The sequence below is a fragment of the Aptenodytes patagonicus genome, chromosome 7 (genome assembly GCF_965638725.1).
Source record: "Aptenodytes patagonicus chromosome 7, bAptPat1.pri.cur, whole genome shotgun sequence".
Lineage (NCBI taxonomy): Eukaryota > Metazoa > Chordata > Aves > Sphenisciformes > Spheniscidae > Aptenodytes > Aptenodytes patagonicus.
In genome coordinates, this window is record NC_134955.1 from 596,389 (window position 1) to 612,885 (window position 16,497).

Sequence of the window (16,497 nt, forward strand, 5' to 3'; positions counted from 1 at the left end):
CACATGTGATGCTCTCATGCCTGCGAACGCGGGGACGGGGTTATTCTATCATGCTGTTTCCCTTTCAGGGAGATGGTAGCAAAGGGGTGCACAGTGGGGAATACACCCTTTAAATTAGGGCCGGGCATCTCCCTTACCTTCTGCCTGAGCCTCCGCACCACGTGGCTTCCTGGCTCCCTCCATCTCTCAGCAATGGGGAAAGTGCAGGCAGAGATGCGTGCCCAGGAGCGTACACAGCGGGGCTTCCTCCGGAGCATCGCAGCTTGGGGAAACCACTTATCCCACCTCCCCTCCCTGCTACGAAACCCGCACGGACACCCCTTCCCTTCTTACAGCTCCCAAAGATGTTTCCTGGGGCTGCTTGCATCTAGCCAAGGGCTTTCTCTACAAGGATTTCATTAAATCCCACCTTCGTTCATATACCCACATCCCTCCCGTGGGGTGAAAACGAACCCCATCGAGGGGCCGGGCCAAGAGAGCGATTTGGGACTGCTCCTTTCCAGCATCTTAATTAAAATCCTGAATGCCAGCAGTGGGAAATGCCGCTGGGGGCTGCGTGTTCGCTCACGGCTCTGCATATGGCGAGGGCAAAACTGGGGCTTTAAAGCCTTGGGGAGCTGACCAAGGGGAAGCGAGGGCTGGGGGTTTTTGTTTGTTTGTTTTAATTGTAGGGGTTTTTTATGGCATTCCCAAGTGAGCTGAACGCTGCAAGCTGGGCTTGAGGTTTTGTGGTCTGGCAGCCTGTTTGCTGCCCGGGTGCTCGGGGCTGGCTGGAAAAAAAGCCGCTTTCGGGAGGCGCTGATCCGGCTGCCGCTGCTGCGTGCCAGGGACTCGGGCCAGCCCGACCACGAAGCCGCTGGGATGGGGAGAGAAGAGCCCAGTAGCTACGAAGACACAACCTTCAGCCTCGCTCGCCGACCCCAAACCCAGCAGCTCAGGGCCGCATTAACAACCCAGCCCAAGAGGGATTAAAAACCCATTGGGATGCTGGATGTCTGCTCGAGCCTTTCACCACGCCACAGAGGTGTTGGGTGTCCTTGAGTGCGTCACTGAAGTCCCTGATGTCCCCAAGGCTTGTCCAAGGGACTGTATTTCCTTGCTGACTTGAGCTCCAGGTTGGTGCAATGCCGGGCATGGCAGAAACCCACGTTATTTGGCATGAACTATTCAAAATGATGAACGAGAGAGGACCAGCTTGCGAGCAGAAAGCACAGCCAGCCGCCGGGAACAGCATCCTTTGGCGCTCCTGTAAGGGACGAGGCCCACGTGTCTGTGCTGTAAGCACAGACAATGCCCCAGGGAAAGCTCCAGAAGCCAGCCATGGGGAGGGGCCTGGTGTCACTCTCCTTGACTGACTAATGTCTCAACCACTCCTGGAGCTGGGGTGAGAGAAGACTCTAGAAACCTTGGGCTGGAGCCAATAAATAGGGGCGCACGTGAGCCCCCGGGGGCACTCTCTCTCCGCACCGACCCCCCCGTTGGCAGGTCCGACGCTGGATCCAGGACTGGTGATCTCTTTGTCCCTCTCTCTCTACTTTCCTGCTGCTCAGCTCTCTCTCTCTTTCTCTTTTTCCTTCTCCTTCTTGCTCTCTGTTCTTGATGTTGTTAAGTAATACAAGGCCTACCTCAACTCACCACAAAGCCGCTTAGCTTGTGTTATATATTAAGACATAGAGGGTTGATGCTTATAGAAGTGTTTGTGCCATTAAAGTTGGAGTTTGTTTTTTGGACCTTGAGTGCTATTTCACCTTAATCCACACCGAGGGGATTTGCGGATCTTAGTCACTCTCCCCTTCCCGCAGGTGGGGCGTGACATATTAATTGGCGTCACGGACAGGATCCCCTCAGTGTTGGAAGGTCCTAAGGGATACCGACTCTCCACCCGGTGAGTGCGGGCGGGGAGAGCCGGGAAGTGACCTCTCAGCTATAAGCCGGGAGAGGTACGAGCAGTGGCAAGCCATGGCTGCCCGGGAAATGCCAGCGCTTGACTGCCTCCCTGTGGTTGAAAAGTTAAAGGAATATAAGGCATGCCCTTCCCCACCAGGGATGGCATGGGCCTATAGTAGTTGGCACGACCCAGAAGCTGTAGCGGACAAAATCACAACCCTCATGAAAGAACAAAAGGCTCGACCGGGAAAAGGGAAAGCCACGGTGTGTGCGGTGTTGGGAGCAGCACTAGTGGCAGCCCAGAAGGAGAGGCACCTGGTTAAGCGAACCAATGATGAAATGGTTGAATCTTTACAAGAACAAATAAAAACCCTGCAGGGTCTACTAGTGGCTGAACGTAACACTACTCAGCGACTCCATGCGGCCCTATCAGATGCACTGGACCGAGAAAAAATTTTGCGGTCCGAATTAGAGGAAGGGGGACAAAAATCTCCCGACCGGACAGATCTTGTTTCTGTTCCGGATAGTGTGCCAGGATTTACAAGCTTGGCCCAGATGGCTGAAAAGCAAAGCCTAAGACCTTTGTACCCAAGTGAAGAGCTAGAAATCAAGCGAGAAATATTTTACCCTGAGAATGGGGAAGTGGTGATGAGGCCGGTGATTAAAACTGAGACCACTGATGACGGCCAAGGTGGGGGAGCTCCGCAAATCACCACCCGAACGGTGCCGTACTCAGCGGCCGAAATGTCAAAAATCCAAGAGAAATATACTAGATTGGCTCAAGAAACTGAAACAGAGTATGTATGGAGGGTATCGCTAACTGGTGGTGACCGAATCCTGTTGTCAGAAGATGAGGCCCAGGGGTACTGGGGGCCAGGGGTTTTCCTAACTACCGATGACCCCAGGGAGCCGTGGTCATTAACTCAGCGAGCTGCCTATTGGGCAGGGGGTCTAGACCCCTTGGAAAGGGGAGATCCTGTGTGTATTGAAACCCCGACCACGAACCACTTGATCGAGAGTCTGCAAAAGGCTGCTTGTCTTCAATTAATGCATGATAGGCGTTTAGTCCCTCAACAGCCTTCCCCAATGTTATTAATTGCTAACCCCGACAGAATGACCCCCCTAATCCGAGGTTTACCTGATTCCTTGAAACTATATGCAGTGCAACTGCAAGACCATTTGCGGGACGCACTAGCCCCACGAGGAGGGAGACGAGCCCGAGGAGGGCCCATGACTTGGGGCGAAGTAGCCCAAGAGTTGATAAATTATGGTAGGAGGATGGGAATCACGGGGGGAGCCACCAAATCGAAAACTGCAGTGCGGAGAGCGGAACAGCAGGAGGATCGACCCCTGCCCCCTGCACGAACCTTGGGGGCAAAGAGAAACCTATTGTGGGCCGAGGGAATCGAAGAGGGGATTCCCCAGGACATAATGGATGGTATGCCCACTATGGCCTTAGAAAAACTCATCCGAGCCTGGAAAGACAAAAAGAAAATGCCTTCCAAATTTGAACAGCCTACTCGGGGGAATATAAGGGCAGAACCCCAATTGGACTATGGGGCAATGACTGCCTCTAAGGCTCCTACCGCCCCCGAAAAGGATTTGATTGACCTGGAAGTGGGAAACTGGACGCGCCGTCCCCAGTAAGTGAGCCGGGGGACGGCCAGTGGGTCCATTTAAGAAGGCTCACAGAAAATAGTAAAGGGGACCTATTGATAACATTTCCCCTTGGTCCCTTTAAAACCCCCGTTACGTTCCTAGTAGATACAGGTGCTCAGATGTCAGCACTTCAGGCGGACGTTGCTAACCGCAATGGTATAGTCACCGACAAAAAGCAAATCTGGGTTACGGATGTGTTTGGAAACTCCAAACCGCAGCCTACAGCTCGAGTCAAGTGCTGGTTGCCGGGGGACACATTCCCTGTTGAGGTTATGATGATACTGGGTGTATTGCCTACGAATATTTTGGGACTTGATGTATTGAAGGGGCGAGCCTGGGTAGACTCGAAAGGGAGGGAGTGGAAATTTGGACTCCCCACAGCTCTCATAAGACTTTTACAATCGGCGCCCGCGCTCCCCCCCTCCAAAATTGTTAATGTAAAACCCTATGCCCTACCATTAGGAGCAAGGAAGGGAATAGCTCCTGTGATAGCCGAGCTGCGAGAACAAGGGATAATCATCCCCACTCACTCACCTTATAACTCCCCAGTATGGCCAGTCCGTAAACCCAATGGAAAATGGCGACTGACAATTGATTATCGGCGTTTAAATGCCAACACAGGCCCCTTGACAGCCGCAGTGCCTAACATGGCCGAATTAATCGCAACTATACAGGAGCAAGCCCACCAAATTTTAGCAACCATTGACGTGAAAGATATGTTTTTTATGGTCCCCTTACAGGAAGCAGACAGAGATCGCTTTGCCTTCACATGGGAAGGTGTGCAATTCACCTTCACACGCCTCCCCCAAGGATATCGCCATTCGCCGACCATTGCACACTTCGCACTGGCACAAGAGCTTGCCCGAGTCACTCCCACAGAGGGGGTCAAAATATATCAATATATCGATGATGTATTGATCGGCGGCTCCGATGCCACGGCGGTGGGACAAACCCAATCTAAGATAATTACTCACCTAGAAAATTTGGGGCTTCAGATTCCAGCGGAAAAGGTACAACTCCCATCTTCCGAGGTAAAGTTCCTGGGTATTTGGTGGAAGGGAGGAACAGTGTGTATTCCTCCTGAAACCTTAACTACCCTCGAACAAGTACGGATGCCGGGAAATAAAAAGGAGCTGCAACATGTCCTAGGCTTATTGGTATTTTGGAGAAAGCATATCCCAGACTTCTCCATCATAGCCCGCCCCCTTTATGATTTAACTCGCAAGAGGGCCACCTGGGACTGGACCCCCATCCATGGAGAAGCCTTAAAGTTGTTAATCTTTGAGGCTGGGGTATATCAGGCCTTGGGGCCCATACACCCAACAGACCCGCTTTATATTGAATGGGGTTTTGCAATCCATGGACTATCTATACATATGTGGCAGCGTGGACCGGAAGGTCCAACCCGTCCCATTGGGTTTTACTCACGCAGCTTCAAAGATGCAGAAAAGCGTTACTCAGTTTGGGAGAAGGGCCTCTTTGTGGTGAGTTTAGCCCTACAAGAAGCTGAAAAAATCATACGGCAACAACCAATCATTCTTCAAGGACCCTTTAAGGTTTTGAAGCCGGTACTGGCCGGAACCCCACCCCCTGCAGGGGTTGCACAACGAGAAACAATAAGAAAGTGGTATGCGCAATTAGATCATTACTGCCATACGCGCCAGATAGAGGAGGGAGCACCTAAAATGCTCCAAATACAAGAACCTCCTGACAACCAATCAAATCAGGGACCACCCCCATCTTATATAAAACCTGCCCCTCCATTTGACCCCCACCAGAAAAACGTGTGGTTCACTGATGCGTCCTCCAGGAGAGAGGGAAAGACATGGAAATACCGGGCGGTAGCCCTGCATGTTGATTCCGGGAACCGAATCGTAACAGAAGGGGAGGGAAGTGCTCAAGTGGGAGAATTGGTAGCTGTGTGGAGCGTGATTGTTAAAGAGGCTGAGACTAAAGAACCAGTGTTTATTTACACAGACTCATATGCTGTATTCAAGGGATGCACCGAATGGCTCCCGTTTTGGGAACAGAATCAGTGGGAGGTCAATCGGGTACCAGTGTGGCAACGAGAAAAATGGGAAGAAATCCTAAATATCGCCAAGCAGAAACCCTTTCTAGTAGGGTGGGTTGCCGCACACCAAGCTGGGAATCACCCAGCTCACCTTCTGAATAATCAGGTGGACTCATTAACCCGTTTAGCAGGAATGGCTGTAGAAGGTGAGGGGGAAAAATGGGAACACCTGTTGGAATGGTTACATGTAAAACGAGGCCATTCGGGAAGTAAAGATCTATTTAGGGAAGCAATTAGCAGAGGGTGGTCTGTAACCAGAGAGCTGTGTAACACTATTATTTCCGCGTGCAGCTTATGTCGCACCCGATTAGGGGAGCACAACCCCCTTAAGGACCCGCCTCTGCACATAAGAGATAATAAAGGGTTGTGGGACACTTGGCAGGTGGACTACATTGGTCCATTTCGGATCTCTGAAGGAAAACAATATGTACTAGTAGGAGTTGAAGTGGTGTCGGGATTGACCCAAGCAGAAGCAGTACGACGAGCGACGGGAGATAATACTGTAAAAGGTTTAAAGTTATGGTTCAGTTATCTACCTAAACCCCAATCAATCCAATCGGATAATGGAAGCCACTTTACTGCCGGGATGGTTCAAGAGTGGGCACGAAGCGAAGGAATACAGTGGATCTTCCACACCCCATACTACCCCCAGGCAAACGGCATTGTCGAGCGCACCAACGGACTCTTAAAGCGAGCTCTGAAACCGCACGAACCTGGGTGGGCACAGCGACTATCAGATGCAGTATATAAAGTTAATAGCCGCTGGGGAATTAACGGGTGCCCACGACTCACCGCATTCTGCCCCAAGCCTCCGTCCATACTCCCTGGGAAAAGGGAGGCTAAGGACCCGGTGAATCTGCTCCATTATCCAGGACAACCCGTCCTGGTGGACCTACCGACGGTGGGAGCGGTGCCTTTAACTTTGAAAAAGCCGCTAAATCTCTATACCTGGGTGGCCACCGACGCACATGGGAAGGGTCACCGAATCCATACCCGATGGATTGTTCCATCCTATTAATCATTGTTCATCTTTATGAATATATTTTGCAGGTTGTCAGAAGCCCACCGTGGGACTTAAGCTTTCGGTTGTTGAGTGGGTCATTCTTTGCACTGTTTGTCTGATTTTACTAAGCTTGCTCTGTTTCTTTACTGGAGAGAGATGGTGTGGGAGAAGTTTATATTCTTACTTTGTGAATGTACAATCTTGTTTCAACTAACTGGGAGTTTGAATAACCAACCTAACTTGGCATGGGAGTTGATTACTGGCTTTACCCGAATCTGGAATCGAACAGACCAAGGTCTTTGTGTGGACCTCCCCACATCTGCGTCAGCGGGATTTAAATTTGCCATTATCTGGTTAAATTTCTCACGAATTCTAAATTCAAAGCTAGAGATACTAAACCAAAAGTGCATCCAAAATCCACATGGGAAAGGAAAATGTTTGTGGGGAGCAGATCCATTCCCATTCCAAGAATATAGCGGGACAACATGGTATACACCCTCTCCAGTGGCCTACCTATTTCCAATTAACAGGACCTGGAGAGACATGTGGAATGCTACCTGTTGGAAGCAACAACTTTGTAAGGGAACTACAAGCGCTGCCTTCGCAGCCCGAAAGAACTGGACATTATGTCCCCAGGAAGTGAAGATCCCTTGCAATCTTGTACTGGAATGGACATGGTGTCCCCGAGAGGTGGAGATCCCCTGTAACTTGGTACGGTGGTGGGATTCCCCGCCTCACGGTGAACCCCTAGACCACGAATATAATGTCCCGTTTTCCCCCGGTTGGTGTATTCAAATTCCTAGTAAATGGGGTGGCTACGCCCACCATGATCGTTCTCGTTATGAATATGCTTGGTCCTTTAAGCATTTCCTATCCAGCCCAGATAGTATAGTTCATACGCGAGAAATAGATCCCCTACCCTATGAGGATACTCCTCTAATGAACTGCTCACGAATAATTAGCTGTGATTCGTTATCATGGGATCCAATAGAGACCTGGTATGTACCAGAACTACGAACCTTGATCCGAGATATGTGCATTTGTTGGGGTTTCTCAGTACCAGGATTTAAGCCTGGAGATCCCATGTGTTATGGAAACATTATCAATCAAGAAACTGCATTAAAATGTGGAGTTACACTCACCCACGAAACAAAATGGAATCTTGCGTGGGAAGGGGAAGCCAAACTAGCCGAATCTCACAACCCATCAACATGCTCCACTGCTAAATATCCAGCCCCTCAAGGTACCTTTTGGGCATGTTCAAATGGGAAGATGTACTCACACCTACATGTACACGAAATGGCAGGTTTACGCTGTGCCATTGGGATTCCATCAATGTGCCCCTCCAAAACTTTTGACTTTATTAATTCTGGGTACAACCGAAGGAAACGAGATACTCAAAAACCCCAGTCTGCACCTGAGTGGGCAGTGCATGGAGTCCAAATACCTGACTATTATACTTGGGGCATGACAACATCTCTGATGTTAGAAAATATATTTACCCCATATGTAACTCTTAAAAGACACCAGTTTGTGTTAGAAAATTTAACCTGGCAAATGCATGTTTTAAGTAATTGGACCTCACACGCTTTTGGAGAATTGAACTTACAGGTACAGCAGGTGTCGAAGATGGCCTTGCAAAACCGCTTAGCCTTGGACATGCTGCTAGTTAAAGAACAAGGTGTGTGTGGAGTACTAAACCATACGGCTGGAGAATGCTGCGTTACCATACACAATGCTACGACCACGATCGAGGAAGCCCGTCAGAGGATGCAGGAAATCACAGCCAAGACAGGAGACTTGTTCCAATCAATGTTACCGAGTGATTGGACGGGAAATTGGAACCCAGCCTCATGGATTTCAACTTTGCTCAAAAGCCTCGGACTTACGGGATGGTGGGATTGGATAGTAGAAGCCTTAGTAATGTTTCTGTTAATATTAATCGGTCTAGCTATCGGCTTTGCTGTACTGAGGTGCCTGATTCGCCGCTCCTTCTCTTCCATCTCTTCCTCTCTGCGCTATGTTCAGATCACCACCATTGAAGAGGACCTCGGAGTGTTTGAGCCACGGGGTGGTGTAAGGGACGAGGCCCACGTGTCTGTGCTGTAAGCACAGACAATGCCCCAGGGAAAGCTCCAGAAGCCAGCCATGGGGAGGGGCCTGGTGTCACTCTCCTTGACTGACTAATGTCTCAACCACTCCTGGAGCTGGGGTGAGAGAAGACTCTAGAAACCTTGGGCTGGAGCCAATAAATAGGGGCGCACGTGAGCCCCCGGGGGCACTCTCTCTCCGCACCGACCCCCCCGTTGGCAGGTCCGACGCTGGATCCAGGACTGGTGATCTCTTTGTCCCTCTCTCTCTACTTTCCTGCTGCTCAGCTCTCTCTCTCTTTCTCTTTTTCCTTCTCCTTCTTGCTCTCTGTTCTTGATGTTGTTAAGTAATACAAGGCCTACCTCAACTCACCACAAAGCCGCTTAGCTTGTGTTATATATTAAGACATAGAGGGTTGATGCTTATAGAAGTGTTTGTGCCATTAAAGTTGGAGTTTGTTTTTTGGACCTTGAGTGCTATTTCACCTTAATCCACACCGAGGGGATTTGCGGATCTTAGTCACTCTCCCCTTCCCGCAGGTGGGGCGTGACAGCTCCCAGCTCTGGGAATAGAGGAGCGCTCAGCACAGCGGGGATTGCTGTCCTGACTTAACCCCAGCGCTTTTTTTATAGCACAAGGAATTCAGAAAGGTTTTTAGCCAGAAGCTTGGTGTGGTCGCTGCCCGCGTTTCAGCCCACAGCCCCCTCGCCAAGACCAGGAGGCAGCTTGGCCTTGCTGGCCTGCTATAATTAGCAAGAAACCTCATTAACATCAGGCTCAGCTGCTTTCAGAGGTGCTATGGGAGCTCATCAGTGCTGCTAATTGCTAATTACTGAAAGTGTTTAATGGCTCTCCTGGGGGAGTTTCCCCTTTCAGGTACAAAGTCTTGAGGGTGCCACATCCATCACGGGTGGGAAAAGGCTTGGTGGGGAGGGTCACCCTTGGGGTGGTCCCTCTGTGGGGGACCCAGGGATTAAAGGTGCCCTTGGGGGTGATGCACTGGGGCAACCCCATAAATCCTAAATCCCTGTGGTGGGGGCTCTGCAGGGCTCAGGCAAGAGAGGAGGAATAAGAAGAAAAGGAGGAAGGTCTCTGCCTTCCTTGGAGCAGAGCCTGCAGCTTTAGAGGCTCGGGGAGGTGAGTTAAACTTGGGTCCCCAGAGAGGAGGTGCCCAGACCTCTATTTTGCAGCCCTTTGGAGGTGCCTGGCCCTGTGGAGACGCATGACCTGCAGCCTCCTCCTTGCTGAGAAGGACAATGCCATCAAAATAACATCTAAGGGGATTTTTTGGGGTGGAAGCCAGGAGCGTGTGGAGGGAGGGCTGTGGTTTGGTTTGCCTTGGAGGCCTCCAAAAAAACCCCCACACTTGCGGAGGGCCAGGCTTCAAGGCTGCTTAATAACCCATGCAGGAAAGAGATTGATGGAGCTGGGGTATCCCGTACTGATCCTCTGGGCAAATGGTCCTGTGTGTTGTTGGAAAATGCCACTTCTCTGGGGACACGTGGGTGTCCAGAGGGTTGTGCAACACCTGGGGGCCATCAATCCTTCGAGCCCAATGTCTGGGCTGTGATGGCTCGGCTCGACAGAGAGAAGTTGAAGAGCTTTGGTCTCATCATCCAAAAGGCATCTCCAGGGCAGTGATTCAATTTGGCGAGCATGTAGTCTGCAAATCTGCTTACCAGATTTCTGGGAAGCTTGGAAGAGGCAAATGAAACAGAAACGTCCTTCCCAAAAGCTCCCTCACCTGCCAGTCACCACCAGCAGCTCCCTAGCACACCAAGCCTCCTTATAGCTCCCCTTAACCCCATCTGTAAACGCCTTCACTGAAAAAGCAAGGTGTGTGCATATCACGTGGGCTGAGATCGGTACGTATAATTTATTTTCCTCTATGCTGCACTCGGGTTGAGCCCTCTCGAGTGAGACGGGGCAGGAGCTCTTCGCGCTGATGCTTGAGTCCTTATGGTACCCGCTCCTCTGCTTACACACCCCATGTGGTTTTGGGGAGCTTCCTCAAAAATTAAGCCAGCTATCCAGGCTGGGACTCAACTCCAGCAGCTGAAGCCTTGCTCAAATAGATAAAACCACACTTAGGTGGGGATGGGAAGGCTGATTTCAGCAGGAGGTGTGGTCACCTCTTAGCAAGGGGCACAGAATAAGCCTATGAGGTGGGGTGGAGCTGCTTTCTCTTTGCAGCTGCAGCCTTCATCATCAATCTTGTGCTTTTTTTATTTTTCCCTTAATAAACAATAGAGGGTTTGAGCTTTTTGAAGGCTTTATCTAGAGGAGCAGTGCGTGGATCTGGTCTTGCTGCAGCCCCAAACTGATTCCTTGGGGCTGAAGGGGAGAGCGGAGCTGCTGGTGGCATCTTCCAAGCAGGTGCTGCTTTTAGACACCCAAAATAAGTGCAACCTCTCCTCTAATGAATTGCTTTGATTTAAGCTCACAGCAGAAAAAATGAGATTGTCTGGGTTTGTGATATTTCCTGGCTTTAAGATGCCTGGCCTGGGGGCTTCTGGGTGCTGGGTCTGGAGGTGTGGGAGGGCAAGTGCCCGGTAAAGGTGGTTTTCCTTGGCACGGCAGGCTCCTCTCTCCCAAATTAACAATTTTAGGTGAGTCTTGTGCCATGAGTGTGTTGGGTGCATGGGCTTGGTCCCTGCCACCCTCTTGCTACCCTGGGTGTCCCCTAAATATCAGGCTTTGCCTGGGATGAGAGGGGGGACAAGGGGTACACGGGGGGCCATTTCCATCCCATCGGCACTGACCGGTGTTGGCAGCTGGAGCCTGTGACTTTCCAGCTGCTTCGAATGGCCACTGTGACACATCTGTGGATAACTTTGGGAAGCTGAATACCTGCAGGGTGCTCCATGCTGTCCCCCAGCCCACTCTCTGCCCGAAAAACTGCTGCTCGAAGTGAGACCACGCTTAAAGCTCAGACAGGCTGTGGATGGATGCAAACAACTTCTCACATCTGGGTGCTCCTGGTTCAGGCGGACACGACGTGGGGTGGGAAAGAGACAATAGTCCCGAGCAGTCATTTCCAAATGCCGTTACTATTTATATGCCCACGTTTTCAATGCAAGTCCTGCTGCTCATTTTATTGCCATTATAAATAGCTGTGAAGTTGCCTGGGAGTTCATGGAAATCTGGGATTGCTTTCCAGGGGGAAATCTGGGGCTGAGATTTAGGGTTTTCAGGAGCTATATCACCCTTTTTTCTTTTTCTGTTAAACTGTTCAATAGCTTAGCTCTAATAACGAGCACAAGGCTCTACAAGGCACGGAGAATTTCAGCACAGCCGAAGGCTTTTGCTGGCCCTGAAAGGAAAGGCTGGGAACTGCAACAGGGAGAAAAGCAAAAGGAAAACACCCACCACAGCGCGTCAGCTGGCTTGTTCCTGGGTTTGATTTTTAAGGCATCTCCTCCAGGTTAGGAAACAGTAGATAAACCACGGGTACGTACCACGATGGAAGTGAGGGCAGGAGAACGGGTGCATCTGTGCTGTCAAGCTTCAGGAAATCTTGCTTTGGCTCATCACTATATTTCCTATATTTCCATTATGTATACATAATGGAAAAAAATGGTTTTTTGGGTGTAGGCTTTTAAGGTAATGTAGGATCCGTCCCCACAGTGAGAGCTTGGCCAGAGCCTGGGGGATGAGACTGCTCCCCCCTAGGGAAAATCAAGGAGATGCCAAGTCCTGGAAGCGCTTTGCTGCTCCCACCCATTTTCTTTTGTTCTTGGCCAACCCACGCATCTGTCTCTCCCCCCCCCCCCTTCTTTTTTTTTTTTTAAGTAATAATATTTTTAAAAAAGCATCTCCAGCATAGGCTGGGCGTACTGTTGGGAAGCTGAGGCGCTTTGAGGCCGTAGGAAAATATTGATAGTAAGGGCTGGTCCTTTCCAAGTGCAACCCTGTGCTGCTTACCTCGGCTCACATACGTGGAAAATCCCTGTGACCCTTCATGCTCTGTTTTTTCCAGCCAGCCTGAAAGGTAATGACAGGATTTTTAAAAGGGTGCGGTATGCAATCTACAGGGCATACTGCGAAGGAAGCCTCTCTTACAAGCTGCTGATCCTAAATCCCAATGGGAATAAGCCTTAGTCCCTGTTTTCTGGGTGTTTCACCAAAAAGCTTTGATTCCCAAGCTCTACTTGTTGATGCTGGTGGGTTAAATGTATTTCCAGCTGCCCACCCCATCCCTTCCTGGGACACCAGCAGCCCATAGGAGTTGCATCCTACCCACCCCAGCAAAAGCCCTCGAGGGTTTGTAAATCAAAGCCCTTCAGAGGTGGCACACGTGCCCCTCAGCAGCCATGGGGCTTGGAAAGCCCCATTGGATGTAAAATGGGAAACCCAAGGTCTTTTCAGACCTGCAAAGTCAGGAAGAGGGGAAAGATGCCCCATTTTGCAGAGGAGGAGACTTTAAAAGTGCTTAAAAAAAAAAAAGCCTCTACAAGAAGAGGGACAGGTTGGTTTGCTGGAAACCAGGCAAACTGCCCCAAAATGTCTTTCCTCCTGTGACCGGTCAAGGAGAAGTGGTTTTTCTTGGCAGTTTGAGGAAGGCTAACCGAGGCAAAGCGGGGCTTCAAGCTGTTCATGGGAGCTGGGTTGTGCTATGATTTGTGATGGGCAGGAAAATTGGTAAAACCATTCCTCCACCACCCAAAAAAAAAAGACTTGATGAGAGGGTGGGGAGAGGGTTCAGCCCAAAATCCCCCATGCAGCTGCCTATTTGCAGAGCTGGGGGGGGTGGGGTGGGTGGGGTGTCTAATTTGGCAAAACATTGAGTTGCTGAAGCCTCCAGCAGGATATTTCCCTGCCGTGCAAGGAGGAGATTTGAGCTGCTTTTTAAGAAAAGCTTTTAAAAACCCCCCTCGTTTCCCTGGGATCCCGCCTGGGTGCAGGCGCCCCCCGCTTAGCCCATTGCATCGGCACTGCCGTGCTAATAGCAACCGCCGGACTCGCCGTCCCTGGGTTTCGCTAATCCTGTCTTGAAGCTATTCGTGGCCCCTCTGCCATCCTGCAGCCACAATTTAATCGTACGCCGTGTGACAGAGCTTTGCCTTGAGCTGCTGCTGCTGCCAAATATCCCATCAGTCACCCTCCCCCAGCCTGTTTTGGGGTGAGGAATGGGGAATTGCTGATCCCTGTGCAGCTTTTCTGAATTTTTAGGGCTACCACTGCATCCCCATCCATCCTTCTGTACCCTGGACTGGAGGATTAAACCCTCCTGGTGCACCAGGGACCACAGCCCCATCCCAAAGACCATTTTTCTGATCTCCTCTGCTCTGTTTCTGCATGGTTTTTATCCAAACCGTGCTCTCGCTAGGGCAGACGGATTTATAAAACCTCATAAAGAGTGACAAATCCCACCCTAATAATTTGGTCGGCTTGGGTTTACGTTGTAGCTGAACAGCTGTGAATCACCATGGGATTTTATTAACTTCTACTTGTTGCCTTTTCCAGGTTGTGGGGTGTGTTGAGCAGCACGAGTCCTATGACCTTGCCCATAACTTCTTTGGTGGAAGAAGCACCCCTTCTTCCTTCTTTTTAATGTTTTTACCTTTATTTTAACTAGTTTTCAGTCCGTAACCTTGGTAGCTTTTTTGGGGGGGGGTCCCTGTGAGAGTTGTGACCTTTTTCTTTAGCACTTCACACCCAACCCCGTCTCCATCACCTATAGCTTTGCTATAATCTCCTCTAACCTGGCAGCTGGAGAGAGCATTTTCCCAGGTGATCCCCAGTCCCTTTTTGGATGGACATCATTGTCCCCCATCTCATCTTCAAGCTTTCGGTGAAGCCTGCCTCATCCTTTCTCCTTATCCTGGATCCGACCTTTTCTCCCCACTCTGGAGCCCCTGCTGGCAGCTGGGAGATGCTTGTCCCAATATGATCCAGCCATTTTCCTCTCCATCCCATACTGGATATTGCCCCAGTTGAAATGAAAAATTAATCCTGGAGGTGCCTGTGGGAAAGGCCCTTCCAGGGGTTTATTTGGGCCACGGCCAAGGATTGTCCTGGTGGATTCGGCAGTCCTGAGACCCTCCCAAAGAGCAGCATCTCCTGGGGTGAGTAGTGTTTTTGTCTTTGGGTTCAGGGCTTGGGGCTGTCAGGGTTTTGCCTGGATGCAGAATGGGGAAACTCTTTAAAATCTCAATTTTTTTTTTTTAATAGCTTGGCAGCCAACGGGTTGTAATTTTGCTTGTAAAATCCAGGTCTTCCCTGATCACCCGCAGGCGGGGGGAGGACTGGAGGGATGAGTGTGTGGGGCATGGAAAAGGGGATGGAAATCCCAGATTTCCAGAGTTTTCTGCACTGGTGGGGATTGCAGTGGTCCCAGGCGGCCGCTTGCCTCTGCAAGGGTGCTCTCCTTTCGGGTGCAAGCAGCACCCTTTCCTGCAACACCCATTTCTGCAGCCCTGGGCATGACCCAAGGGGAGCCCCAGCAGCTCATTTAGCATGAGATAGAAACAGGGAGGAAATCCTCCAAATTATAATAATAGTAATAACAAAAAAAGCCAAAGCAGCAGAATGGGGAGGCTTAGCGCCACGACAGCTCTCTCATGCGTGGATTCGCAGGTGTGTAGTAAGGGCTCAGCCAGAGCCATCTCAATAACTTTGCAAAAAATCCCTTTAAAATTACTCCTGTATAAATAAATGTTTTTCAAATTTTATTTTTTATTTCCTGCCTCTGTTTCTAATGTAACTACCTGAGGATACATGCAGCCTGCAGGGGAGCAGGGTAGGAGGGAGCACAGTGTCTTGTCTTAGATAATGCTCTTGGGTTTGTTTGGATCAAGTTGCCTCGGCTATAAAGGTCTCTGACGTGACCAGGAGGAAAAACTACCCTGGGGAAAGAAGAGAAAAACCTGCTGCCCAGCCTGACAGCGGAAAAATAATTGGGGCTTGAGTGCTCAGTCATCGATGACCACTTTTGGGGGCTGCTAAAGCATCTTTTAATCTGCATTTAGGTAAAAGAAATGTAGCTGTGCCTTTGCTGGGAGATGGTGGCAGGGGGCTGCGACGGGTGGGTGCGCTGAGCCGAGGAGAGGTGGCACCTGTCCCGATGCGCTATCGGCCCCAAAAGGCAGCGTAGCGGCTGGGCAGGTGAAAGGAGGAGGCAGCAGTCAGGGCAGCCTGGGACGTGGGGAGAAGCCGGTCCCACCCCGTGAGGTCGTCGCCGCCGGTGGCCCCTTGCCCCGTTGGAGCACCGGGTGCCCGTTCCCTCGAGCGAGGGCTCAGCCAGTGCCGCTGGACCGTGCCCACAGGTAATTTTTCTCCCTGCTCTGTGCGTTAATCAAATACTTTTACAGGCAAGAGGGAAGTGGGATGGAAAACTAGTGTTGCATTCCCCCCCTCTTTCTTTAACCACCCCTGCGATATTTTTTCTGCAGGCTGTTTACTGCTGCTTTGCAAACCGAGAAGCAAAGCTATGCTGCTTCGCGAAGCAAAAACCCAAAGATCTGTGCAGGCTCGAGCACTGCCTTGTTTCCTATCAGCTGCTCCCCTGTCTCCCCTCCCATGGTTTTTGGCCACGCGTGTACTTCTCCGCGGCCCTGGACGGCGTCACTGAGTGGATGCTGCTGGCCGTGCCAAGGGGTTGAGCTGCAAAACACCCGGCACAGGGTTTTGCAGTTGAGCTGCCGTCGCAGCCAGCGCCGAGCCCAGCAGTGGGATTTGCCGTGCCGCAGCGAGCAGAGGGAGGCTGCGAAAGATTTCTCTTACCTTTGGATTACTGCAAAAAGAAAAGAGTTGCGGCTTAACTTTTTTTAAACTCTTTTTTTTT